Source organism: Somniosus microcephalus, chromosome 1 (genome assembly GCF_052327205.1).
Source record: "Somniosus microcephalus isolate GS21.2 chromosome 1, FLI_Smic_1.0, whole genome shotgun sequence".
Classification (NCBI taxonomy): domain Eukaryota; kingdom Metazoa; phylum Chordata; class Chondrichthyes; order Squaliformes; family Somniosidae; genus Somniosus; species Somniosus microcephalus.
Window position 1 is genome coordinate 41,926,959 of NC_140987.1, and position 26,492 is coordinate 41,953,450.

The window sequence follows — 26,492 nt, forward strand, 5'->3', positions numbered from 1 at the left end:
AATCTGCCAGTCCTGCCCCGAATTGGCAGTGCTTTGACAGCTTCCTTAATTCGGTGAGGTAATCAGCGTTACTTTCATTCTTGTGCTGATTCCTCTTGAAGAATTTGAATCGTTCCGCTATCAGCAGCGGTGTTGGGTTTAAGTGCTCCTGTAGGGTATCAACAATCTCCTTAAAATTCTTGTCCTTTGGTTTGGCTGGAGTGATTAAGTTTTATAACAGCCCGTATGTCCTTGCGCCCATTAGATTTAGAAGTACTGATGCCTTTTTATTATCTTCTATTTCATTTGCTGTGCAATATACCTCCACTCTTTCCACATATGTGGTCCAATCCTCTATATCGCTATCAAAAGCATTAATATTGCCAGCCTTAGGCATCCTGAAAAAAAAATGGCGCCTCCCGCGTTTTCCTTTCTTCCCTGCAAAAAAAAATGGCGCTTCCCGCGCTTTCCCGCCGCTGCTGCTGCTGACAACGCTGTTCTCCGCGGTTTTTATTTACATAGGCTTTTTTTTTCAATCGGTGGAGACTCGTTCCCGCCGGACTCTCTGGGACTTTTCCCTCCCTCTGTCTCTGTTTACCTCCGCCTTCGCTGCTCGGCTCCGCTGCAGAGCCAGCCGATGGAGCCCCATCCCGCCGCCCAGGAAGGACCACTGCAGTACCTGCCACCAGCTCGGCCAGCTGGTGAAACCACAGCCTTTCCCTTTTCTCTTTTCTTTCTTGTTTTTCTTCGACTTTCGTCTGAGGAATCGATCTCCTTGAGGTGCTGCCACTGTCGCCACTGTTGTATCCGTGTGTTAATGAAGACACGGAATGCAGGAGTAGGTTTCACAGGTGTTTACTGAACAAAGTCTGGAGGTGAACTAACAGATACAAGACACTATACAGGCTTATATAGCCCGAGTGGCCATTACCGGCACTACAGTATACAGGGGCTCTTAAAGGCACATACACCACACAAATCCTCCTCAGTGTCACTCCTGTTGTGATTCATGAAAGCTGCTGACTGAATAAACTTAACTGACTCGCTAATGTCCTTCAGGGAAGGGCACTTACCACCAACCCCTGGCCTGGCCTACTGTCCCACCTTCAGGGCAACTAGCGGCCGTGGTAGGGCTAGGAGAAGCAGAAATTTAGGGAGGGAATTCTAGACCTTAAGGTTACGATCAAACTGTGAGGATATGTTGTGCATGGTGCAGGCAGGTATGCAGCTTTTCTTCACACTATGACAATAGGAGAGATGCACGGCTTTGGCTTAAGTTGAAATAATCTTCAAGTTGAGTCCTGATACACCAGTTGTGTCTCTCCAAAATAGCAAGGAAGCAATTTTTTTCATGCTTAGAAATTAAATATAAATCAAGAAGTGACAGGTCATGGGTTACACTGGAATGTTAATCATCAACAAGCCTAAAGGATAGCTCAGGTGAAAATGAGTGGCACACAGGCATAAATCCAAAGAACAAGCGGAAACCACCTTTCTATTTGCCAGCACAACTTGTTATAACTGCTACAGCAGCTCTTGTTTATACAAGCATGTTGTTTGATGTAGTATCACATGATGGCAAGCTACGTACACCTATTGATTTCAGCATTTTTAGTAATGAACTTAACTCCTCGTTGGGACCTGTACAATGTACTTTCACTGTCACCTCCAGCCACACCACGTTTAAGTAATGCATCATTACAGCTGCAGAACCTGTACATATAAGGAGTTAATTTTCCCAAGTACACATTGGCATCGAGGAACCTTGCAGGCAGTATACATGGGGGTAGCATGACCAATAGGGGCTAACAGCAGGCAAAGTTCTCCCAATCAGTGCATTCTTGGAATACTCACCCTTATAAAGTCTTTCCTTACATGCTAATGTCAGCATCACTGTACTCTGGACTTATATCACCAGTCCAATAGTATGAAGTCAGTGCATAAAATCACTAAAATAAAGATCTACGTTTTCTTCCCTTATTTCGTCTGCTTCTGGAGACTTGACAAATGCATATGAGTGCAGATGTAGTGATCCCATGCTCCCAGTGGATGGAATGATTGAAGGGAGCATGGGTCAGCCAATCGGACATAGAGTGTTGCAGCCCCATCTCCAAGCTGAGCTTTCTTTGAGTGTGGCTTACCAACTTGGAAGTGCAGGATCACTGAATTTACCCCATAAAGAAATAAATAATTTGCATTTATATAGTGCATTTCATGACCTCGAGAGGTGCCAAAGTGCTTTACAGCTAATTAAGTACTTTTGACGTGTAATCACTGTTGTAATGTAGGAAATGTGGCAGGCAATTTGCACACAGCAATGTGATAATGACCAGATAATCTGTTTAAGTGATGTTAGTTGAGGAATAAATATTAGTCAGGACCAAATATAGTTCCATAGGTGACTGTCTGTGTGGAGTTTGCACATTCTCCCCGTGTTTGCGTGGGTTTCCTCCAGGTGCTCCGGTTTCCTCCCACAGTCCAAAGATGTGCGGGTTAGGTTGATTGGCCATGATAAAAAATTGGCCCTTAGTGTTAGGGGGGATTAAATACGTGGGGTTATGGGGATAGGGCTTGTGTGGGATGGCTGTCGGTGTAGGGACCGGGTGCTAGGGTTTGGATGATCAGCCATGATCTCGTTGAATGGCGGAGCAGGCTCGAAGGGCTGAATGGCCTACTCCTGCTCCTATCTTCTATGTTTCTATGTTTCTATCAGGTTGCCAGTACCTTGTCCAAGTGACTAATTTTTATGTGTAAGTTCAGATAGTATTAGCAGGCTATTAATTTATGTGGCTTAGCCCAATCAATCCCACCCAACTTCCATACATGTGCACTTCCCCCTGGTTTCACCAGTTAGTAACGAAGAACAAGAATCCTGGATAACAACAGAAAATGCTGGAAAAACTCAGCAGGTCAGGCAACATCCGTGGAGAGAAATTTGAGTTGACATTTTGGGTCGAACCCTTCTTCAAAACTGGAAAGAAAAGAAACTAGTTCGAAGGCAGGGCTGCGATCGGACAAAAGAATAAAAGAAACAAAAGAAGTAAAGGAGATTAGAAGCTAGACGAGATGCTAATAGGCTGAGATTAGGTGTAAAGTGTACTGGCAGGGCAAGAGATAGCTGCCAGGTGTGAGAGAGAAACAAAAGGAAAAGGGGGGGGAAAGGAGTGGAAAAATTACAAGAAAAAATGAAATAGGGGCCGAGCTTATGATCTGAAATTGTTGAACTCGATATTGAGTCCGGAAGGCTGCAGAGTGCCTAATCGGAAGATGAGGTGCTGTTCCTCCTGGCCAATTGCAGCACTCAGACTGATCCTCTGAGATTGCCCTAATAAAGGTTTCCAAGATGATGAGATGATGAGCGGTTTTGATCGAGTAAATAGGGGCAAAATATTTCCTCTGGCAAGTGGGTCAATAACGAGAGGTCATAGATTCAAAATCATTGGAAAAAGATCTAGACGGGAGATGAGGAGAATTTTTTTTCACTCAGAGAGTTGTCGGGATCTGGAACACTCTACCTGAAAAGGTGGTGGAAGCTGGTTCCATAAATCATTTAAAAAGGGAGTTGCACAGGTGCTTGAGGAACTTACAGGGTTATGGACAGAAAGCGGGGGTGTGGGACTAAGCACGACTGCTCTTTCAAAGAGCCAGCACAGGCACTGTAGGATTCGCAAAATTGGACTTTATATTAATAAGGGTCAAATGGCAGAAGAGGCCATGATTTTAAAGACTGTTTTAAAAGAAGCCCAGAAAAAGGGACATACAAAATGGCCGCCATACCATGTGACCAGCTTATTGGGACACTTTAAAATGGTTCCTGCGCAACCTCAGACAGATTTGTGGATTCAACCCACAGTAAGTTCTGGAAGCCGTTTCTGAGAGAACGAAACCAGACCCACAAGTATGCATATGGATTAAATGCAGATCTAGTCAAGATCAGCCTGGAGACAGAGGCCATCAAAATGTTGCCCCAGACAAAAGGGGGCAATTTCATATTCATGAGAACAGCACCCAGGACTAGATAATGAGATCAGCAGGCCATTAAAAACAATGAAGGTAATTCCAGACCAGAGATGGGCCTTTACCAGCCGTTTAAGACATTTTAAAATATAATGACTACCCAACTGTGCTCCCAGCCCGCCAAAAGTAAAACAAAGACTAACCTGATTTTGGGCGGGAGACGGAGGTTTCTGGAAGAAAGTATGTCTGGAAGGCTTTTCGGCAGTTAAAAAAAGCTTGAGTTGGGACACACGCAGGCAGACACGCAGGGTTGGAGAGCTGGAAACACACAGCTTGAATCCGGACACCCAGAAGAAGAAGCAGGCACTCGCAGGAGGAAGAAGAAAGCCAACATCGAGAAGGCCGTCTCGAAGCCGGCGTTCCGCCCCGGGGAAACACATCGGGAGGTCATCAACCATCCCCGGGCCATTGCCGGAACGAGAGGCCATCGACCCAACTTGGGAGAAGAGACAAAAAAATAAAGGTCCTGAGAAAAGAAACCTTCCAGCCACCCCGGCTCGGGAGAGGAGAAAAGAAACTGAAGAAGCGATGGGAGCCAGCCCAAGGCTCCTCTAACCAGGGTCGAGCCAACGATCCTCGACCCCGCCGACATCCAGGCCCGCCGGAGTCCAGCCGCCCCCGACCCCCACCTCAGGAGAGAGGTGTGGCGCAGCTCGCAGGGGCTCCACGATCCACGTGGAGACAAAACGCCTGAAAGGATCAAACACAGACTCGATTTCAAAACCTTGCACTTCCTAGTGGGATTAGTGAGCATGTTTCTGGCCCTTCACAATCAGATCTAGATAGGTTTAATAAGGGGGTGGAATTAAGGGTACAATTAACATGAGTTGTTGTCCCGCGATGTTCCGTGTGTTTCCTTATGTCATGATGATCTTTGTAGAGTATAAGATGCCTGTATTTGCTTTAGTTAGTACTGTGTCGTTATGATTTGTGTGTGTGTTTTTCCCTCCCATGTATTCCCTTATCTGCTTGCATTTGATTTGATAATTTTCCTTATGCAATAAAATTTCATTTTGTTTCATCAAACTTGGTCTACAAGAATTTTCTCTACGCCTAAGTCCAGAGTATAGAATCTAAGGGGCAAGTGGGTTGAACCACTTAAGGTTTACTGTGCAAGAGAGAGAGGCCTCTAGAGAGAGAAATCTCAGGGAAACCTCTCAAGGAAAACCCCTTACAGAAAATGGCGACCGCGGCAGGACTCTGGCAGCAGGATTGCAATGTAGTAGATCAAAGTTTGAATGGTCGAAATGCAATGAATGAGAGGATAGTGGATTATGTCTTTGGCAAGGTAAATCACACTAAACAGTGGATTTCCGATCTCTTGCTGGATGGGCGTCCGGTGGACGCAGCCATCAGGTGGACAGAGAGCAAAGAGTATAAGAAGTCAGTGGAAAAGGCAGTGTGGCTGATGTGTTACAAGAAGCAGGTCCAGATCTTGGACCGGGTCGTTGCAGCACAGGCAGCCAAGATCACAAACAAGGCAGCAGAGATAGAGGAAAAGGCCATGGGTGGGGAAAAACTCATCACAGCGCTTCACGCTCTGAATCAGGAGCGCCAAGTGGTAGCTAGTCAACATCAGGCTAGGATAGATTACCTGGAGTGCCAGGTTACTGAGGCAAAGATGAATGAAACGAGGATACGGGAGTAAAGCGCCCGCCTCGCACAACAGCTAAGAGCGCAGGAGGAGAGAGTAGTGGAGGTTAAGGCAGCTTACAAGCTGGCCCTCGAGCACGGGTTTGAGAGCACAGACCACGGACCCTGCCAAAAGACCATAGAGGACCTAAGAACGGCCCTGGTTAAGGCAAGAGGCATGGTGTGTCTCGTCAGCCCGAAAGCCGGTCACATGGACTTTTTAAAGGAATCAAAACAGCCGATTCCAGCTGAGGTACCAGCCACCGAGCCCTCAGTACCGCCGAGCTATAGTGAGACTTGGTCAGAAAAGGAGGGGGTAGCCGAGGTGGAGTGTGAGGAAGAACCACTGGTCGCAAAGCCGGGACCGGCACCAATGTGTCCCGCTCGGCACCAGAGGTTCGGTCCCAACGCTGCCGATGGCAGTGTCGGACCCCACCAGAACCAGCTCGTGGTGCCCTACGCTGGCCCGCAATTAAGGCCCATGGTGAGCCATCTCACATGACTCACAGTAAAGGGAGATCCCTCGATTCATTTCATGGAAATAGAGGAAACAGCAGCCATTAATGACTGCGATGAACAGGAACAGGTCAAACTGTTGCTTTTCTCCCTGGATCCCACAATCCTTCAGTGCCTCTCAGAGGATGGTAAAAGGGGACGGAAAGGGTATGCGGATCTCAGGGAGGAAGTTTTAGAAGTAATGGGAGTGGACGACGGTAGTCCGTTCGACCATGTAGAAGGGACCTTGCAGCTATCTGGAGAACCCCCACGGGTTTTCGCAGAAAGGCTGTGGCCAGTATAGCGACGCAGCTGTCCGGGTATTCCTGAACGGGCTTTAATGAGCAACGAACAGCGGGTTCATTGGCTCCGTTGCTTGATTACCAACAGCTTGCCAGAGATACAGGCCCTAGCCAGATCTTGGTTTGATCCCCAAGGTCCCGGCGTCACGGAGGAGACGGTACTCCGTCAGCTTAATGTGGCATATAAGAATTGCAGAGGTCAGGAAACACCTCCCCAGAAAGGAAAGGTGCATGAGGCAAAACCCGCAGCCCCAAGCAAGCAGGAGTGGTGTCAGGAGGGGAATCGCCCTGTCCAAGCCAAGCTCAATTGCTACGGGTGTGGGAAGGATGGACATTGGCGCAAGGACTGTAGAAATCTGTGGAAGGATAATAAAGGGAGATTTCCCACAGCCCAAGCCCAAGCCCAGACCGCTGCCCCAGCACCAGCCAAAACCCAAGCCGTAGTTCCTGCCCCAGCACAAGGAGCTGGTGCAGTTATGGATCCCGCTGCGATTGAATCGATCATAGAGACAATGCGGTCTCTGATGACCTCGCAGGGGAAAATAGCTGTCACCACGTGGAGGTGGAGGTGGAGGAGGTGAAGGGAACCTATCTGCTGGATACGGGAGCATCGTGAACCGTAATCCACGCAGATAACCCCACCACCTCGCCTCTGTCCAGCGGGGTCCCATATCTTCTGTCGGGCTTCACGGGCGAAGAACAGGCTGGCACACATTCCCTTCCCCTCTCCATTCGTTTAGGACCACTCCGCAATACGTGGAAGTGTACCCTGATGAAGTGGGAGGTGGGAGGTGGAACGGGAGTCCTGGGGTCTGATTTCTTGGTAGCCCACGGGATCCACGTGGACCTGAGAAATCATTGTCTCTCGGGAGAGGGTACGAGTGTGAAGGCAATAGAGAGTGTTAAGGAAACCCCTACGAAGGCGCGGGTTGGCCGGCGAGAAGTAAAATTCTTGGGTCTAACCCTATGCGCTGGCGAGAGAACCGTAGACCAGGAGGATGAGCCAGAATCGGTGCAAAATCCACCGGTCTACGCCACTCGCACAGTGGAGGTGTCCCGACGCAACAAGTGGTTTCACATGAAGCGGTGCAAACTATTTAAACCGGGTGCAAGAGCATTAGCTACCGAAGCCAGTTCTGAGGATAAAGATCCTCAGCCTGAGGCGCGCGATGAGTCACAGACCACACAAGCTGGCATTGTAGCCTGCTTGGAAGGAGAAGAGGTCCCGCCCACCTGGGGAGAGCTTTCTCCGATGGCCTGGGACTCGGACGAGGAGGGGCCCGAACAACAAGGTCCCGCCCTCGACACGATTCTGGAAGAGGTGGATTCGGAGGACGGCGATCCCGCCCTCGACTCGAGTGTGGGGGAGGTAGAAATTGGGGGCAGAGATTCTCCACCTGTAGGGACAGGTGAGGAGGAGCCATCTGCCACAGGCCCAATTCCCGAAGGGGCGGAGCCTGAGGGGAGGGAGCCGAAGCCTACAGTTGTGAAAGAGCCACGGGCTATGAGGGCTGAAGTCCCACCTGAAGGTCCACTCACCAAGGGAGCCTGCCCAAATCCCAAAGGGGCGGAGCCTGAGGGAAGGGAGCCGAAGCCTACAGTCGTGGAGGAGCCACGGGCTGTGAGAGCTAAGGTCCGACCCGAAGGTCCACTCGCTAAGGGAGCCACACCCAAAGTACCTTTTCGCAGGTCGACTCGTACGCCTCAGCCTGTAAAACCTTGGCCTGAGTCCCCCACTCCCACTAAACGCCGACTTCAGAAATCCATTAAAAAACACAGTCCCCGTTTAGCAGCAAAAGGCTGCGGGGAACCAGAACCACAGGTCACTGCAGCCCCGCCACAGGGAGCGGCGAGCTGCAGTCCAGAGCCACAGGTCACTGCAGCCCCGCCACAGGGAGCGGCAAGCTGCAGTCCAATCAGGGATTAGGCAAGCCGCCCGGGGACGGGCGGCGCTGTACATAAGTTTAGTTTTAAGTTTAAGATGTGTAAACATTAAAAGTTTAAGTTGTAGGAGTCTACGTACTCCTAGCAAAAAATACTGAACTCGCAGAGGTTCAACAGAAAAGGTTTAATTGTTGAGGCTGCATGCTGAACACAAAATGGAGTCAGAGACTACACAAAGTACAACTGTCTTTCATCAGTGCACAGCTTCAACTGCTCCTCCCCCGCTCTGGGCTTAACTATGTTGCAGATCGAGTTTCTTAAAGGTGTGATCCTTCTTAAAGGCATGACGCCTGATTTATAGTCGACAGGCCGGAAAGCAGATTGTGTCCGTTCTGTGCTCGGTACGCCACACAGCTCCCCCCAGAATCCGCAAGTAAGGAGTGTACGAACCGGCATGGCGGCTTGATGGCACGGCCGGAACGGCTCTTGGTGGTTGGTGTCGGGAGCGGGGCGGTCGGACGCGTCGGGCTCTTAGGCGGTCTGCCCCACGGTGGGGGTTGGCCCACTTGAACGCGTTCGTCGGTCTCTAGGTGCGCCAGCTTGAGCCGGTCGACCGACACCTTGTCAGTTCTGCCGCCCACTTCGAGGAGAAAGAACTTGTTCCCCGTCTGGAGCACCTTGTAGGGTCCGTCGTATGGGGGCCGTAGAGGTCCTCGGTGGGCGTCATGGTGCACGAAAACAAATTTGGCCATGTGCAGGCTAGGTGGTACGCGGGTTGCTGGTTCGCCGTGCCGGCCGGTGGGTACCAGAGCGAACTGTTGTGCTCGGTTGGCGAAAGCGCGGCGTTGCTGGTCAGCCGACCAGGGGGTCATGGCGGTGGGCAGGAACTCTCCGGGTACGCGCAGCGGCTGGCCGTACACAAGTTCCGCCGCCAAGGCTTGCAGGTCTTCCTTGACCGCGGAGCGTAGGCCGAGTAGCACCCATGGGAGGCGGTCGATCCAAGCCTCGTCCTCGAGGCTGGCGCGGAGCGACGCCTTCATGGACCTGTGAAAATGCTCGCACAGTCCATTGGCTTGGGGTGGTAAGCCGTGGTGCGTTGAACGGCCACACTGAGGTTTCGGGCGATGGCGGCCCACAGATCAGAGGTGAACTGCGGGCCTCTATCCGACGTCATGTCGGAGGGGACGCCGAACCGAGCGACCCAGGTACTGATGAACGCCCTCGCGATGTCGGCGGTGGTGGTGGACGTCAGTGGAATGGCCTCGGGCCAGCGGGTGGTACGGTCCACGATTGTCAGCAGGTGCGTGTGACCTTGTGATGGTGGCAGGGGGCCGACGAGGTCGAAGTGGACGTGGTCGAACCTTCTTTCTGGCACGGTGAACTCCTCGAGTGGGGCTTTCACGTGCTGGTGGATTTTGGCATGCTGGCAAGCTATGCAGGATCTGGCCCAGACGTGCACATCTTTGCGCAGGCCGCGCCAGACAAATCGGTTGGCCACCAGTCTAATGGACGCGCGGGTGCCGGGGTGTGAGAGGCCGTGGACGATGTCGAACACCCATTTTCACCAGGACGCCGGGACTACGGGGCGGGGTTGCACCAAGGAGGTGTCGCATTTGACTGTGACGGCGGACGGGCCGCAGGCGACGTCGGTCAGTCGCAGCCCTGGGAGGGTAGTGGGCGCGGAGAGCAGATCGGGGTCGGTGCATTGCTCCGCTGCCATTTGAGCATAGTCCACTGCCAGGTGGGCGCCGTGGACGGCGGGGTGGGATAGGCAGTCGGCCACCACGTTGTCTCGACCGGAGATGTGCCGGATGTCCGTGGTGAATTCGGACACGGCGGCGAGCTGGCGTTGTTGCCTGGCTGACCACGGGTCCACAGATTTCGCCATCGCGAATGTCAGGGGTTTGTGGTCGACAAACGCGGTGAAGTGGTGGCCCTCCAGAAGAAATCTAAAATGGTGGACTGCCAGGTACAGTGCGAGGAGCTCGCAGTCAAAGGCGCTGTATTTGGCCTCCGGGGGGTGCAGTTGGCGGCTGAAAAAGGCCAGCGGTTGCCAGGCCCCATCGACCCACTGTTCGTACACGGCGCTGACCGTGCGGTCGGAGGCGTCCGTGGTGAGGGCTACCCTGGCGTTGGGCTGTGGGTGAGCGAGCATGGTGGCGTCAGCGAGCGCCTTTTTGGTCGAGTCGAAAGCGGTCAACATGTCCGCCGACCACTCGATCTCCATTCTGTCTTTCTTACCCCGGAGGGCTTCGTATAGGGGCCGCATGAGGGAGGCCGCTCCGGGAATGAAGCGGTTGTAAAAGTTGATCATCCCCAAGAACTCCTGGAGGCCTTTGATGGTGGTAGGCCGGGGGAACTGCTGGACGGCTTCCACCTTGGCGGGCAGGGGAATGGCTCCGTCCTGCGTGATGTGGTGGCCGAGGAATTCGATCCTGCTGAGGCCGAATTGGCACTTGGCTGGGCTGATGATGAGCCCGTGCTCACTGAACTGCTGGAAAAGGGTGCGGAGGTGCTCGATGTGTTCCTGCTTGGAGGAACTAGCTACCAGGATGTCATTCAGGTAGACAAACAGGAACTTCAGGTCCCGGGGGACCGAGTCCATGAGCCGCTGGAAGGTCTGGGCCGCGTTTTTGAGGCCGAAGGGCATTTGGGGGAACTCGAATAGCCAAAAAGGGGTGATTATGGCTGTCTTGGGAACGTCCGTGGGGTGGACTGGCACCTGATGGTAACCGCGCACCAGGTCGACTTTGGAGAAGAATGAGCGGCCGGCCAGTCTATCCGAGAAGTCTTGAATGTGCGGTATGGGGTACCGATCCGGCATGCTGGCGTCGTTTAGGCGCCGGTAGTCCCCGCAGGGGCGCCATCCCCCGTCGGGTTTGGTGACGATGTGGAGTGGGGAGGCCCAGGGGCTGTTGGAGCGGCGGATGATGCCGAGCTGCTCCATTGTGGCGAACTCGGCCCGCGCGATCTCCAGCTTGGCCGGGTCCAGCCTGCGGGCGTGGGCATACACCAGTGGGCCTGTGGTGGGGATGAAGCGTTCTACTCCATGCTTAGCAACCTTTGCGGAGAAGGTCGGGTTCATGAGGGCTGGGAACTCAGCCAGGAGTGCTGAGTAGTCGTCCGTTGAGCGGGTGCGGCACTGCCACGCCATTTTGGCGGGTTGGGGGGGGGGGCCATGGCGCCCGGGACAGGTGACATGGTGTCCATGTCCACGAGGCGGCACCGAGGCATGTCGACCAACAGGCCGTGGGCGCACAGGAAATCCGCACCGAGGAGCGGGGAGAGCACCTTGGCGGTGATAAACTCCCAGTGGTAGCGGCGGCCTGCGAGGTCGATGGTGACGGTGCGGGTGCCGTACGTCCGGATGTCGGTGCCATTGGCGGCAGCCAGCGCAGGGCCACGGCCGCCTCGCTGGATCTCGAGGGCGGATGCGGGGATGATGCTGTGCTGCGCGCCCGTGTCGCATAGGTAACGGCGTCCGGAGGCGCTGTCCGTAACATACAGCAGCGCGCCTGCTTGCCCCACGGCCATCGTGTAGGCCGGTGTGGGGGCGGTTGGAAACGTGCAGGGATGGCTGCAGCGGCGTGCCCGTGCGCCGAACCGGGTATGGAAGTAGCAGTAGCCCTGGGTCGGAGGGCTTGGGAGACGTGGGGGCCTGGGGGGCCTCGTGGCCGAGCTGTGTGGCCGCGCGATAGAGGGTGGAGCGCACGCCGACGCTGCAGAGGCCAGGTCGGGGGTGACGGCGTGGTTGGAGCTGGCGGACAGGAGCTTATCGACTTCGTCGGCCAGGGCCTCGAGGTCTGTGAGGCTGGACGCCACGATCGCCGGGCGGATGCTGGGAGGTAGTTGGCGGATAAAGAGCATGCGGAAGAGGGAGCCGGGCGGTTTCTCGTCGGTCAGAGCAAGCATGTGTGAGAGCAAGTCTGACGGCGTGGAGTCACCGAAGCCCGGGAGGTCGAGGAGGTGGCAGTTGCGCACAAATTGGGAGGCTGTGAATTTTTTAATGAGCGCAGCCTTGACATGTGCGTACTTGCCTTCCTCCGGAGGGATTTGTAGTGTTGTCCAGACTTTCGTGATTGGAGCTGCCCAGGGAGGCGAGGAGGTAGTCATACATCGTTGCGTCAGCGGTGATGCTGCGGAGTCGGAATTGCGATTCGGCTTGAAGGAACCAGGCGGTGGCCAGGTTCTCCCAGAACTCCGGCAGCTTCACAGAAACTGCGTTTGTGTCAGCCATGGTTATGCTTAGGAGTCGTCCTGAGCGTCGGGGTCACCAATGTACATAAGAACATAAGAAATAGGAGCAGGAGTAGGCCAATCGGCCCCTCGAGCCTGCTCCGCCATTCAATAAGATCATGGCTGATCTGATCCTAACCGCCAATCCACTATCACAGAACCATCTCCTGAATCTAACAGAATTAGACACACGAAATAGGAGCAGGATCAGGCTACACGGCCCCTGGGCCCGCTCCGCTACCCACAGGGCCATGACCGATCTGAACCTAGACTCATGTCCAAATTCCTGCCCGCTCCCCGTAATCCTTAATTCCCTTTACTTCTAGGAAACTGTCTATTTCTGTTTTAAATTTATGTAATGATGTAGCTTCTACAGCTTTTTGGGGCAGCATATTCCATGGACCTACCACCCTCTGAGTGAAGTAGTTCCTCCTCATCTCAGTTTTGAAAGAGCAGCCCCTTATTCTAAGACTATGCCCCCTAGTTCTGGTTTCACCCATCATCGGGAACATCCTCCCCGCATCCACCTGATCCAACCCCTTCACAATCTTATATGTTTCAATAAGATCGCCTCTCATTCTTCTGAACTCCAATGAGTAGAGTCCCAATCTACTCAACCTCTCCTCATATGTCCATCCCCTCATCCCCGGGATTAACCGAGTGAACCTTCTTTGTACTGACTCGAGAGCAAGTATGTCCTTTCTTAAGTATGGACACCAAAACTGTACGCAGTATTCCAGGTGCGGTCTCACCAATACCTTGTACAACTGAAGCAATACCTCCCTATTTTTATATTCTATCCCCCTAGCAATGAAAGCCAACATTCCATTGGCCTTCTTAATCACTTGCTGCACCTGCATACTAACCTTTTGAGTTTCGTGCACCAGGACCCCCAGATCCCTTTGTACTTCAGTACTTTCCAGTTTCTTGCCATTAAGATAATAACTTGCTCTACGATTTTTCCTGCCAAAGTGCATAACCTCACACTTTCCAGTATTGTATTCCATCTGACAAATCTCTGCCCACTTACTTAGCCTGTCTATGTCCCCTTGCAGGTTTTTTATGTCCTCCTCACTCACTACTTTCCCTCCCATCTTAGTATCATCTGCAAACTTTGATATGTTACACTCGGTCCCCTCCTCCAAATCGTTAATATAGATTGTAAAGAGTTGGGGACCCAGCACTGACCCCTGCGGAACACGACTAGTTACTGATTGCCAGTCTGAGAATGAACCATTTATCCCAACTCTCTGCCTTCTGTTAGATAGCCAATCCTCTATCCATGCCAGAATATTACCCCCAATCCCGTGATTTTTATCTTAAACAATAATCTTTTGTGTGGCACCTTGTCAAATGCCTTTTGGAAGTCTAAATACACTACGTCCACTGGTTCCCCTTTATCCACCCTATATGTTACTTCCTCAAAGAACTCCAGCAAATTTGTCAAACATGACTTCCCCTTCATAAAACCATGCTGACTTTGTCCTATTAAATTATGATTATCCAAATGTCCTGTTACTGTCTCCTTAATAATGGACTCCAAAATTTTACCTACCACAGATGTTAGGCTAACCGGTCTATAGTTTCCAGCCTTCTGCCTACTGCCCTTTTTAAATAAGGGTGTTACATTAGCAGTTTTCCAGTCTGCCGGGACCTTTGCCGAGTCCAGGGAGTTTTGGAAAATTTTTACCAATGCATCCACAATCCCTACCGTCACTTCCCTCAAGACCCTAGGATGTAAGCCATCAGGTCCAGGTGATTTATCCGCCTTGAGTCCCATTATTTTACCGAGTACCACTTCCTTAGTGATTTTGATCGTGTTTAGCTCCTCCCCCCCGTATAGCCCCCTGTTTGTCCAGTGTTGGGATATTCTTAGTGTCTTCTACTGTAAAGACTGATACAAAATATTCCTTCAGTGTTTTTGCCATCTCCATATTTCCCACCATTAATTTCCCGGTCTCATCCTCTAAGGGACCAACATTTACTTTAGCCACCCTTTTTCTTTTTATATAACTATAAAAACTCTTACTCTCTGTTTTTATATTATTTGCTAATTTACTTTCAAAATATATCTTCCCTTTCTTAATCAATCTTTTTGTTATTTTTTGCTGTCTTTTAAAGTTTTCCCAATCCTCTATCCTCCCACTAGATTTGGCTACCTTATATGCCCTTGTTTTTAGTCGAATACTATCTTTAATTTCTTTATTTAGCCACGGATGGCTGTCTTTTCTTTTACACCCTTTTCTTCTCAGTGGAATATATATTTTTTGGAAGTTGTAAAATAACTCCTTAAATGTACACCACTGATCATGTATCATCTTACCCTTTAATCTTTTTTCCCAATCCACTCTACTCAATTCCACTCTCATACCTTCATAGTCTCCTTTATTCAAGCTTAGCATGCTTGTTTGAGATCCAACCTTCTCACCCTCTAATTGAATACGGAATTCAACCATGTTATGGTCACTCATTCCAAGGGGATCCTTTACTAGGACATTTTTAATTAATCCTGTCTCATTACACAGGACCAGATCTAAGGTTGCTTGCCCCCTGGTCGGTTCAGTTACATACTGGTCAAGAAACCCATCCCTAATACACTCAATGAACTCATCCTCAAGGCAGCCCTGCCCAATTTGATTTGTCCAATTAATATGATAGTTAAAATCCCTCATAATTATAGATGTTCCCTTATTACAAGCCTCAACTATTTCCTGATTGATACTCCTTCCAACAGAGTTGCAACTGTTTGGAGGCCTATAGACTACTCCCACTAGTGTTTTTTCCCCCTTATTATTCCTTACCTCCACCCAAACTGTTTCATTATCCTGATCTTTTGACCCAATATCATTTCTCTGTATTACAGTGATTCCTTCCTTTATTAACATAGCCACCCCACCTCCCCTTCCTTCCTGCCTGTCCTTCCTGATCGTTAAATAACCTGGTATGTTTAATTCCCAGGCATTGTCACCCTGCAGCCATGTTTCTGTTATGGCCACAAGATCGTACCCATATGTAGTTATTTGTGCCATTAACTCGTCTATTTTGTTACAAATGCTACGTGCATTCAGATAGAGAACTTTCAAATGTTATAGTCTATGGACCGGAAAGCGGATTGTGTCCGTTCTGTGCTCGGTACACCACAAAGTAGTTTTAAATCTGCCCAGTATGTGTTGTTTTGGATCGAGGTCGAAAGACCCGATCATGCCGTCACCTAAGCCAGAATCTCTCGGGAGCCTGGCTGTATTGTTTGATTTATTGCAGGAACCAGGAGAAAGATGAGAGGGATCCTCGTTGCGTTCGTGATGGTCGGATGGAGCTGGGCCTATCGGGGCCGCACCAAGGACTCCACGATTTATGGGTGCTCTGGAAATAGAGGCCCCATCGCGACTGACGGAACCGGCTCACAACACGCTGAAGAGACTGCTGCCTACTTCCATGAAGAGAGATGGCCAGGCTGGCTGGGGTCGAACTCTACCGAATACTCCAGCCAGACGGGGTTTGCATACAAAGAAACATCTCTGGTGTGCCCCAGGGTGCGGATCATTGCACCCAGAAGCAGCGTCACTGTGGGCAAGAAGATTTGCCTTGTTTGTCACGGACATGTACCTTTGGACCGCTGGTGGTGGCTGCGCAAGTTGAGCAGCACCATGAAGAACTCGACGGTGGAATGGAAGAGACTGGGTAATAACACCCATCGGACAATAACGGGAACACACGGGGGGTTGAGTGTCTGTTGGGACAAATGGTGGGAACCAGATGAGGGGATCTACATCTGTATGTGGGGTTCAGAATGCGCTTGCCCCACAGGCGTCTCCATCTTTTTCCAAAGACAGTGGCAGGATGCTGGGCAAAGAATGAGGTGGGACGTCAGCTCACGGGCATGCGGAGTCCCATACTCACAGATCCCAGTAAACGCCACGGAGCTCATCACCCGACCCCGCAAGCCCCTGCCCACAGTTCCAGTAGCAAAAACCCTCAAGGAAGGGTGCCCCACCACGACAAAGGGACCCGGGAATGGATTGGTATTGGTACCCACAGGTCAGGTACTGTACCAAGGGGTCCACTACGCGGTGGCTTCGGTGATTTTAAATCTCACCGAGGTACGATTGCCCACGGGGTGCCCCAAGGAAACGAAGCAATTATACCAGGTCCTGTTAACAAACATGTTTGTTTGTTAACAGGACCTGGTATAATTGCTCGACTTTGCCGATGTCGACAGAGCCGAATTGTACACCACACCACATGAGGTCTTGGACAGAATAGGGAGGCAAAGAAGGGGTACAGTAAATGATATTTTCACAGCTTTTAACACAGGAACTTCCGTCATCAACACACTGGATGACGTGAAGCTGCAAACCCAGATCAATGGTTTAAAAACACAGCTAAGAAAGATACTGACTGATGAGAATAAGGTCGTGGGTTCTGAGTTACATGAGGACCAGGCCATGACACTACACTTAAAGGAGATTATAGCTGAGCAGGAGAAACACGCCAGAACGGTAAATGCTCTCATCAGGGAGGATCGGAATGCGACCGATCAGGCTGCGCAGAACGAAGCTTGTGTGCTATACGGGGCGTGGTTATTAGGCGAGGGCCGCAGTAATCTGGAGGATTTAAAGCAAGGCTTAGTCCCCTCCTGGATCAGCAACAAGCACCTCGCAGCCCTCCACCTTTTTGAGAATACATTGAGTCCGTGCCAGCTCAGACTAGCTTCAGAGGCCTACCCAGTCCCAGTGGACTGTGGACGGTCTAATCACACCATTATGGGTATAGTGGTAAGAATGCCGGTGATGGGAAAGAGCCAAACCCGCCCTGGTATACAGGGTGGAGAACATTGGAGTCATTCAGGGGGGTGCGCACATTCGCTACACGGGGGTCCCACCTTACATCATTCGATGGGAGCATGCAATGATGGGTACCAACCTCTCGAGGTGCCGGAGCCGGGGAGCACACATCATCCTGTGTCCCCAGCACTTGAATGCCCATTCAAAACCACAGTGTGGGCTCAGAACTGCTGGCGCGAAGCCTATAAATTGCACCATGGAGGCAATGGCACAAGGCCATGTGCCCCCCGCAGGTGGCGTATATAGGAGGTGGGACATACTGTGTCACCACTGCAGCGCCCCACTACCAACATGGACAGCACGGTTGGTGTCCGGTTAGTGACAGCAGCTTCTGTTTCAAGCCCAGGCAGAAGTTCAAGTGGCCCAAGAGCGAATTGTCCCCATTCCTGAACCTTCCACTGTTCACATCAATGTGAAAGAGAATTTCACCGATTTGCAGTGATTCATTGCACATTTTGGATATATCATTCCCCCTCTCCCTGAACACCTCACCAAGATATTAAAAGCCGTTGTTGTTTCACAGAAACACTTGTACACACTGGAGCAGAAGACTCTAGAGATAGGGGCAGACATATTGGACATAGTGACCCCACCGTGGTGGGACCTGATCACTAATATAGAAGTCCCTTCCTGGATTAGGATAGCCTCCCACATTCTTGTAGTGTGCCAGGTTGTCATTGTAGTTTATTTACTGTTTGTACACTGTAAAAAGGTCAAACATTCGCAGAAGTATGAGAATAGAGGGGAATGGAGGGAGCATTATGTGCGGGTAAAAGAGACACCCGTTGAGATTTTTTTGCTGCTTTGTATAAAGTTAAAGTTTTCCCTCCCTCCTCTGTATTATTTTTGACTGTATTCATGTGTATTTTTGGAATTTTTCGTGTATGTACTTTATTTTTATTATTGAAGTTTTATTAGATGTGATGTTATTATTCGAAAGTAATGTGTATACCCTAGGTGATGTAGGGGTATAAGGACCCCCTCCACGCCTGGAAGTAAGTTGTTAGATTTTTAACTCCAAGGTATTGCCATCTATAGATGCTTAATGTACACTACATTTTTCAGAAATGGGAAATGTATGTGTCGTGGGGCCATAGATAGGTAAATACTGGGGATGATTGGTTGTGGAAAGTCAGAAAATTTTGCTCACCCAGATTTATGATACTTCAAGCAAGTTACAGTATCATCAGGGGGGAGTGTAGGATTCGCAAAATTGGACTTTATATTAATAAGGGTCAAATGGCAGAAGAGGCCATGATTTTAAAGACTGTTTTAAAAGAAGCCCAGAAAAAGGGGCATACAAAATGGCCGCCATACCATGTGACCAGCTTATTGGGACACTGGATTCAACCCACAGTAAGTTCTGGAAGCCGTTTCTGAGAGAACGAAACCAGACCCACAAGTATGCATATGGATTAGGTGCAGATCTAGTCAAGATCAGCCTGGAGACAGAGGCCATCAAAATGTTGCCCCAGACAAAAGGGGACAATTTCATATTCATGAGAACAGCACCCAGGACTAGATAACGAGATCAGCAGGACATCAAAAACAATGAAGGTAATTCCAGACCAGAGATGGGCCTTTACCAGCCGTTTAAGGCATTTTAAAATATAATGACTACCCCACTGTGCTCCCAGCCTGCCAAAAGTAAAACAAAGACTAACCTGATTTTGGGTGGGAGACGGAGGTTTCTGGAAGAAAGTATATCTGGAAGGCTTTTTGGCAGTAAAAAAACCTTGAGCTGGGACACACACTGGCAGACACGCAGGGTTGGAGAGCTGGAAACACACAGCTTGAATCCGGACACCCAGAAGAAGAAGCAGGCACTCGCAGGAGGAAGAAGAAAGCCAACATCAAGAAGGCTTTCTCGAAGCCGGCGTTCCGCCCCGGGGAAACACATCGGGAGATCATCGACCATCCCCGGGCCATTGCCGGAACGAGAGGCCATCGACCCAACTTGGGAGAAGAGACAAAAAAAATAAAGGTCCCGAGAAAAGAAACCTTCCAGCCACCCCGGCTCGGGAGAGGAGAAAAGAAACTGAAGAAGCGATGGGAGCCAGCCCAAGGCTCCTCTAGCCAGGGTCGAGCCAACGATCCTCGACCCCGCCAACATCCAGGCCTGCCGGTGTCCAGCTGCCCCCGACCCCCACCTCAGGAGAGAGGTGTGGCGCAGCTCGCAGGGGCTCCACGATCCACGTGGAGACGAAACGCCTGAAAGGACCAAACACAGACTCGATTTCAAAACCTTGCAATTCCTAGTGGGATTGGTGAGCATGTTTCTGGCCCTTCACAATCAGATCTAGATAGGTTTAATAAGGGGGTGGATTTAAGGGTACAATTAACATGAGCTGTTGTCCCTCGATGTTCCGTGTGTTTCCTTATTTCATGATGATCTTTGTAGAGCATAAGATGCCTGTATTTGCTTTAGTTAGTACTGTGTCATTATGATTTGTGTGTGTGTTTTTCCCTCCCATGTATTCCCTTATCTGCTTGCATTTGATTTGATAATTTTCCTTATGCAATAAAATTTCATTTTGTTTCATCAAACTTGGTCTACAAGAATTTTCTCTACATTGTAGTTCCTGCGCCTAAGTCCAGAGTATAGAATCTAAGGGGCGAGTGGGTCAAACCACTCAAGGTTTACTGTGCAAGAGAGAGAGGCCTCTAGAGAGAGAAACCTCAGGGACATCTCTCAAGGAAAACCCCTTACAGCACGGCGGGCCGAATAGCCTCCTTCTGAGCTGTAAGTTTCTATGATTCTGTGACTAACTCAGCACAGGTCATATATTGAACCTGGGTCCTTCCTTCCTGGTCTGTATTTGGATACTAAGGGAATAAAGGGATAGGGTGGGAAAGTGGAGTTGAGGTAGAAGATCGGCCATGATCTTAATGAATGGTGGAGCAGGCTCGAGGGGTCGTATGGCCTACTCCTGCTTCTATTTCTTATTTTCTTATGTATAATTACATAGCACACTATGAAGTGTTCGGAGAAACTGAGCCAACGGGAGCTATTTGATAAGGCTTTGCTTGTGATTGAGAGGACGAAACCACACTTGCTATCTTGTGCATTGAAATGGATGAGCAAAGCAACTGGAAACGTAATCATAGAGGAAATAAAGATTACAAAATGATGTAAGTACAGATTGATATCTGAGGGTTTGCATCATTTACTTTTGAGGGAGAGGGGGTGCAGTGAGACAGTTTGTGGAAATTTCCCTTGGGCGGTTAAATGAGTTGGGTAAGAGATCTTCGAGTGTGATATCCGAGTGGTAAGGTCAGAAACTGAGAGAAGCGAGATATTAGGAACAAAACCCAACTGTTTAATTACCCGGTGTAGCAGAGAAACATCTCTTACAGCTGCAAGCAAGACACACAATTCTTACTGCACGATGGCAAGATGGAGGATGAACCTCTGAGTCATACCCATAATGCAATGCCACATTACCGTATAAACTGGTGTACCAGGACATTGAATACATGACCCATTACCTTAAAAACTGGTGAACGTGAACCCTTAATATTTGGCTCCATCTGGTGGATAACTTAAACATTACATCCCAGATTACTATATCGAGTAAACTATACATTGTTTGTGGAAGAAGTGGGCGTGAAGAGCTATGGTCATTTCGTATTCCATGTCTTTTAATTATCTTAAATCTAAACATAACGCATTTTTAAAAAAATCCTTTCACATGATACACAGCCATATAGATAGGAAAGCTGGATTTAGTTCCTGGTCTGTGTTGAATAGTTAATTCAGACAATACATTAGTAGGGCAACTAACTACAGCTTTAACATCTCAAAAATGAGCTGAAGGGAAAAAAAGGGTCCTATATCTAGATTCACACATGAAAAATGGTCACTTGGATGGGTACCTGAGGTTTATCACCAATTGTGGAACTGTATCCCACTAAGCCCTAACTTCAAGAGAGAAGTAAAGTAGATAAACTGAGGACGAAAACAATCCTAAATCTCTGTCACAAACTAAGGAAAGGAGGGGACTGTTAAATAAAAGTAAATCTTCTGCACTGCATGCCACTTACATCTGCACTACAATTCCACTTTGCTACGCAGCAGAATAGGCATAGAACCGGATTTTGTCCATAGAGTTTGTGCATGCACAGTTTATTTTGTATTTTATCCCTGTCCCCAAGACTCTGGCAGAAATCCAGAAGGCTAATGGTAATGGTAATTGCATTCTCATGCTACCAGTACAGACTTAAGAATACATCAGCTAGTCCATGGCTACATTTTCAACCACTAATGTCACCCTTATGCTTGCAAAACTGTCTCTCACTTTTGGAACAGTTTAACCATCAGGAGCGAGAAAACTGCTAAAGTACAGGGGTGCCTTCAAAAGCACCCTGATACAGTAAATTGGGCAAAAGATTCACTGGGTATGGAGCACAGTTGTTTACAGACATGTTTGATGAATTAATAATTAATATAACACACAAGGCTTCTGAATCTACTTCCTCCCAGAAAACAAAAGGCTTTCAAAATATTATGTCATGATGTTAGTCAAGTTTTGAAATAAATCTTTTCAAGTGCCTCACCTTGTTGATTTAAAAAAAAATATATTTATTCAATCGTGGCATGTTGGCATTGCTGGTGAGGCCAGCATTTATTGCCCATCCCTAGTTGACCTTGAGAAGGTGGTGGTGAGCCATCTTCTTGAACCATTGCATGGTGACGATGGTAATGCCATTAAATTTCAAGGAGAGGTGGTTAGACTCTCTCTTATTCAAGGTGGTCATTGACGAGTACTTGTGTGGTGCGAATGTCACTTGCCACTTATCAGCCCAAGCCTGAATGTTGTCCAGGTCTTGCAGCATGCTGCCACGGACTTCTTCATTAACTGCGGAATTGCGAATGGACCTGAACACTGTGCGACAATCAGCGAACATCCCAACTTTTGACCTTATGATTGAAGGAATGTCATTGATGAAGCAGCTGAAGATGGTTGGGCCTGGGACACTGCCCTGAGGAACTCCTGCAGTGATGTCCTGGGGCTGTGATGATTGGCCTCCAACAACCATAACCATCTTCCTTTGTGCTAGGTATGGCTCCAGCCAGTGGAGAGTTTCCCCCTGATCATCTTTGACATTAGTTTTACGCGGGCTCCTTGGTGCCAGACTCGGTCAAATGCTGCCGTGATTTCAAGGGCAGTCACTCTCACCTCACCTCTGGAATTCAGCTCTTTTGTCCATGTTTGGACCAAGGTTGTAATGAGGTCTGGAGCTGAGTTGCCCTGCTGGAACCCAAACTGAGCGTCGGTGAGCAGGTTATTGTTGAGTAAGTGCCACTTGATAGCACTATCGATGACAACTTCTGTCACTTTGCTGATGATTGAGAGTAGACTGATGGTGCAGTAATTGGCCGGATTGGATATTGTAGTGTATGTGCTTTAAGTCAGAACTACTTTTTACAGCTTCTGTATACTGTAGTACCGGCAGTAACCACACCGGTATAAAGCTGTGCGCATGCCTCTGTACTCCAGTCTAGAGATTGCCCTCCTCCAGTAAAGACCTGTTATTTGTTTATGTACAGCATCCGTGTAATTATTTATCCACTGAACCACGGATCTAACAGTGGCGATGAGTGTTGATGTGAATCTACCTGCAACATTAAACAAAAAAAATTTTTTTTTTAAAACAGTCGAGTCCAGGAACACGGGCGTCGACCGCGAGCAACCGCCCAGCAGTCAGGCAGAGATCCAACTTCACTGGGGAGGCCGTGGAGAGCCGGGCTTGGTTCCCCAGCCACGACGAGCAGTAAGAGACCGACGACAGGTCCAGAGCAGACCCTTCCCGAGCAGCGGCGGCTGGAGCCGACCGATGGCATAGAGAGAGAGCTGGGCAGCGTCAATGGGGTAAGAAAAAGGGTGAAGAGAGCAGGGCGCAGCTGGGGGTTGATCACCAAGCGGCATCGAGGAAAAATACTGCAAAACCGGAGAGAGAGAGGGTAAAAAACAGCCGGGTTCTAGACTGAGCGGCGTCGACAAATATCAAGAGAAGAACGCGCAGAGCACAGCCAGGGATCACGGGCTGATCAGGGTCCGCGGGGCGAAGCAAGGGGAGACGCCACTGAGCTGCGGAGAAGCAGGGAGAGCGCGGGAGGCGCCATTGAGCCGCGGAGAAGAAGGAAGAGCGCGGGAGACGCCATTTTGCGAAGCCGCAGCGGAGAAGACGGGCGAGCGCAGGAAGGAAGGAAAGCGCGGAGACGCCATTTTGTGCCAGCGGAGAAGAAGGGGAAGCGCGGGAGGCGCCATTGGTGATAGTTAACGTGCAACCAAGGATGCCGAAGAGTGGCAGTATCTCTACGTTCGACAATGAAGTCGAAGATTGGGCGACATATGTGGAACGTATTGAGGTGTACTGCAGGGCAAATGAAGTGCCAGATGCTAATAAAGCACTGTTTCTGTTAAATTCCATGGGTGCAAAAACTTATGGGTTACTGCGAAATCTAATAACCCCAGAGAAGCCGGTAAACAAGAATTTTGAAAGCATAGTAGAAACCCTACAGGCCCACTTAAACCCCACACCGCTGCTGATAGCAGAACGATTTAAGTTCCATAAAAGGAACCAACACAAAGACGAAAGCAATGCTGAGTACCTAACGGAACTGCACAAGCTATCAAAATACTGCCAGTTTGAAGCGGGACTAGCAGACACGTTAAGGGACAAGTTTGTGTGTGGGCTACAAAGTGAAGGAACCCAGAAACGACTTCTATCAGAAAAGGACCTTACGCTTGTTAAATCTGTGTGTTATAGTGAGAATTACTACACAGACCACAAGAGTAAATTCAACAGGTCTTTACTGGTTGGAGGTCGGACTATACTGAATACAATATTATTACACTGTGCTTATATACCGGTGTGGTCACCACCGGTATTACGTATACAGCAGCCAAAGAAAGTAGTACCTTTCTTAAGGTGGACCAGGCTTAAGTTCTCTTAAGGTGGAACAGGTTACATACACCACAATCCTCCCTTTTTAGCTTAACAGTCATATCCCCAAATAAACATAACATATATACATATATAACTTCAGGTATAACAGTTCAAAGGTTCAGTCTCTCAGGAGGCTTTCTGATTCGGCTTGGATAACGCCTTTCAGTGGTCTCTGATTCTTGTTGTTGAGGTGCCTCCTCTAGTTGGTTGCCAATGTATTGGGTGTCATCATCATCAAATACATTCTCGGCCGAGGTAGATGCTTCAGGTTCATGAACGTCTTCCACAGCTGTCTCTGTCACAACCATGGGTTCGATCCTTGCTCTCGACTCTACCAGTTGATCCGCATGACGCCTTATCACATTATGACCAATATCTACGGTGTACATCAGAGGTCCTTGTCTGGCCCGGATTGTTCCGGACTGCCATTTGTCGTTTCCATAGCCCCTTGCCATCACTGGTTGTCCTACGTCAAAAGTTCGAGTGGTCTTGCTGTTAATATGCCGAAACTGTTTGTTTTCCACTTCCCTCCGCACATTTGGTTTTAACAAGTCCAACTTGGACCGCAACCTCCTGTTATAAAACATCATAGCAGGACTTTGGTTAGTCACGGCATGATCGGCGTTTCTATATGACATCAGGAACTTATCAACCTTGTGTTGCAGCGGAATCTGATCATCATTCATGGCCTTAATAGCCTTTTTGAATGTCTGGACAAATCTTTCAGCCAACCCGTTTGTCGCCGGATGATATGGGGCAGAGGTATAATGTTTAACTCCATTCTTCTTTAAGAATTGTTGGAATTCTTCCGATACAAACTGTGGTCCGTTGTCCGAACAAATCTGTTCTGGCAATCCGTTCCTTGCGAATATTGTTCTTAACACCGCAATTGTCTTTTCTGAAGTAGTGGTATTCATCTTGATGACTTCTGGCCATTTGGAATGTGCGTCCACCGCGATTAGGAACATGGAGTCCATGAATGGACCAGCAAAGTCAATGTGTACGCGTTGCCATGGGGCTGAAGGCCATTCCCATGGGTGTAGCGGTGCTATCGGAGGTGCATTTTGCACTTTTTGACACCCAGCGCAGCTTTTCGTTAACTCCTCAATCTGTTGGTCAATACCCGACCACCATATGTAAGCCCTAGCAAGACTTTTCATTTTAACTCCCCCCAGATGACCTTCATGTAGTTCTTTTAAAACTCTTTCCCTTAACTTGGGAGGAATAATCACTATTGTCCCGTACATCAAAGTACCATGGCAGACGGACAGCTGGTCTCGCCTAGCCGAGAATGCCGGTAACAGAGGATCACCCCGTGTTGGCCATCCTTTCACTGTCACCTCGTAGACTCTGGACAGTGTCGGGTCGTTCCTGGTTTCTCTTTCAATACTTGCGTTGGTGACAGGTAAACACTCGATAATGGTCGAATGAAATAACTCAACAGGGTCAACTTCCGTCGTGTCTTCATCTTCAGGTAGTGGCAGGCGCGACAGGCCATCAGCATTGCCATGCTGTTTCGTACCTTTGAATTCTATCTGATATTGATGTGCCCCTAAGAAAAGAGACCATCTCTGGAGACGCTGTGCTGTCATCACCGAAACACCCTTCTTAGGGTTAAAAATGGACACCAACGGTTGATGGTCCGTCAGAAGTGTGAATTTTTGGCCCTGTAGGTAATGATTAAACTTCTTCACTCCCCATACAAGGCTAAGGGCCTCCCTATCGATCTGCGCATAGTTGCGCTCAGTGGAGGTCAATGATCTGGATGCAAACGCGACTGGCCTTTCCGTGCCATTTGGCAATTTATGTGAGAGTACTGCCCCAATACCATATGGAGAAGCATCACAAGCCAACCGAATATGCAGTGTCGGGTTGAAGTGAGCCAACACTTCCTCTGAGGTGATCAATTCTTTGCTTTTGCGAAATGCCTTCTTACAGTTTTCGCCCCAGTCCCATGGTACCCCTTTCTGTAAAAGAGCGTTCAACGGATGCAGCACCGTGGATAGATTTGGCAGAAATTTATGGTAGTAGTTAATTAATCCTAGAAACGACCTCAACTGAGAGACATTCTCCGGAGCGGGAGCCTTTACAACTGCCGCTATCTTGTCAGGAGACTTATGAAGCCCCTCCCGGTCAATGACATGACCAC